This window comes from Octopus bimaculoides, chromosome Z (assembly GCF_046866305.1).
Source record: "Octopus bimaculoides isolate indiv1 chromosome Z, ASM4686630v1, whole genome shotgun sequence".
Taxonomy (NCBI): domain Eukaryota; kingdom Metazoa; phylum Mollusca; class Cephalopoda; order Octopoda; family Octopodidae; genus Octopus; species Octopus bimaculoides.
Window position 1 is genome coordinate 48,456,039 of NC_142944.1, and position 2,704 is coordinate 48,458,742.

At 34.6% G+C, this 2,704-nt stretch overlaps 1 pseudogene; it reads right to left on the reverse strand.

Moving 5' to 3' along the window:
• Positions 1–206: 206 nt before the first annotated feature.
• On the reverse strand, positions 207–1,125 carry LOC149132240 (uncharacterized; annotated as a pseudogene).
• Positions 1,126–2,704: the final 1,579 nt, after the last annotated feature.

Here is a 2,704-nt window from a genome sequence, read left to right on the forward strand (position 1 = left end):
ACCTTATCATATGCATTGCAAAACTTCTCTAAAATTGAAAGACATTTGGCTGGGACTTTAAAAAATAATTTTTTAAAAATTAATTAGATAAAATAAACTAAAAAGATAACAATTATTTAAAGCAATCATAATATTTATACATAGGTGCAGGCGTGGCTGTGTGTAAGAAGCTTACTTCCCAACCACATGGATCTGGGTTTAGTCTCTCAGCATGGCACCTTGATCAAAGCCTTCAGTGAAGACACACAGTTGTGAGAAATTGCACTGGGTATTGCTTCAGCTGTGCTCCATAGCCAAAACTCACATGGATTCAAATCTGGTGAGCTAGAGGGCCAGAGATCTTTAGGGACAAACATGGGCAATTCCTTTTTCAAAAATTCTTTCATTCTTTTCAAAGAATGGGCTGGTGCAGAGTCCTGTACAAACATGACTCAACTTGCATTGTAATGCTTCGTAATCCAAGGCAACAAAACTTCTAAGATTTTGAGATACTCTGCTGTGTCAATTTTAAGAACCGCTTCAATAAAATGAGGAGGCATCAATTTCCCATCACTTGCAACAGCTCCAAAGACCATAACAGAAGCTGGATTCTTGCTATGCATAGCTGAAGGAACTTGGGAAGGGTCATACACTATCACTCATGAATTTTGACAATTTGCAACATCATCTATCATGAACTTCTTTTCATCCGCAAAGATGCGGACATCTCTGCCATGCTGTTTCAGATGACTAAGAAGTTTGGAACTTCTTTCAGCTCGAATGTCTTTGGAGTGGGTAGTTAGGATGTTACAGTGTCCCCTCACACATGATTTCATATGGCGATCTTGTCTCACAGCCCTAGAAATGGTCATTTTACTGATTCATTTATCTTGAGACAACTTCGCCATCGATTTTGGTGGGGTCGACTCAATTGATCTTTCAAGTCCTGTTAAGAAGCAAGGTGTGTGTTTTCGGTCACTAGGAGGACTGTAAGGTTTTCTCTAAACATTCTGACTTTTATTCAAAAACTCTAAAAACAGTAGATTTGGCATGCTTTGGGGCTCTAACAATCACCCCAGCACCTTTGCCAGTATGGAATAATTTGGCATGTACACTTATATGCCTTAATTCTCTATTAACATTCATAGTTTGTTCAACCTGAAATACTAAATAGTACAAGTAATTATTCAAGCTGATAATATTTAGAATTTAGATTCCAACAAAATCTATACAATTAGAAATATACCCATTGTCCCAATTTACCTGTTACACCCTCTCTCTCTGTGTGTGTGTGTGTGTGTGTGTGTGTGTGTGTGTGTGTGTGTGTGTGTGTGTGTGTATTACAGAAACTTTTAATAATTACAAAAACATCAAGACATATAAAACAGGAAGGAATTAATAAAAAAAGAATAAAGATAAAAGCATAATAATAATAATAATAATAATGATGATGATGGTGATGATAATAATGACTGGGAAAAGTTTGTACTCCCCCTAACAACAAAATAAACAAAAGCACACAATGCTGCACACACTCAACAACATGGAATTTTCTATAGTAAATTGCCTGAAACTATCAAATATTGAATATAACAATTATGATTTAATCTATGATCAAAATGACAGAACCAAAATGTAGATAATGTAAATGGTAGTTTCTGCTAATTAGAGAACAGCACATTCTACTAATGAGCCTTTTTTTTTTTTATATGATTCTGGAAGATTTGTAATTTCTCAACCAGGCAAAGGGTTTTTTTTTTTTTTTTTTGATACCAGCATTGTTTCAGTATTTGAATAATAATTTTTTTTTTTTCCAAATTTTACAGATGATTTCAAAAACAATTAATAAACCAATGTCAAAATATTTATTTTTCATTATTCAATTGATTTATTTTGGTGTAGTTCAATACCATTTCTTTCTTTATTTATTTACTATTGTTGGTGTTAATTTGTTTTTATCTTCAAAAGATGATCCCCAGACATAGGGACTTGGGCATAATGGCAAGCTAACATAGCAGAGGACTAGGTCCTTCAGACTTTGAAAAAAAAAAAAAAAAAAAGGTTGTTTCTGATAAATTATTGAAGGTAAATAAAGTCAGTTTGATTGTAAATTCATTCTGTTATGAGTTTACTTTTAGAATTTTAAAATCAAAACATCAAGTATTAAGTTTACAAATTATTAACTTTTTACAAAACCGAAGATTCCTTTGAATTTAATGATACTCTTTTACTCTTTTACTTGTTTCAGTCATTTGACTGTGGCCATGCTGGAGCACCGCCTTTAGTCGAGAAAATCGACCCCAGGACTTATTCTTTGGAAGCCTAGTACTTATTCTATTGGTCTCTTTTTGCTGAACCGCTAGGTGACGGGGACATAAACACACCAGCATCGGTTGTCAAGCGATGTTGGGGGACAAACACAGACACACAAACATACACACACACATCACATACATACATATATATATATATATATATATATATATAAATATATACGATGGGCTTCTTTCAGTTTCCGTCTACCAAATCCACTCACAAGGCTTCGGTCGGCCCGAGGCTATAGTAGAAGACACTTGCCCAAGGTGCCACACAGTGGGACTGAACCCGGAACCATGTGGTTGGTAAGCAAGCTACTTACCACACAGCCACTCCTGCACCTGACATTAATTTATTGATATTAATTGACAAGAAAAAGGGAATTAAGAAAGAAAGAAAAATGAAGATA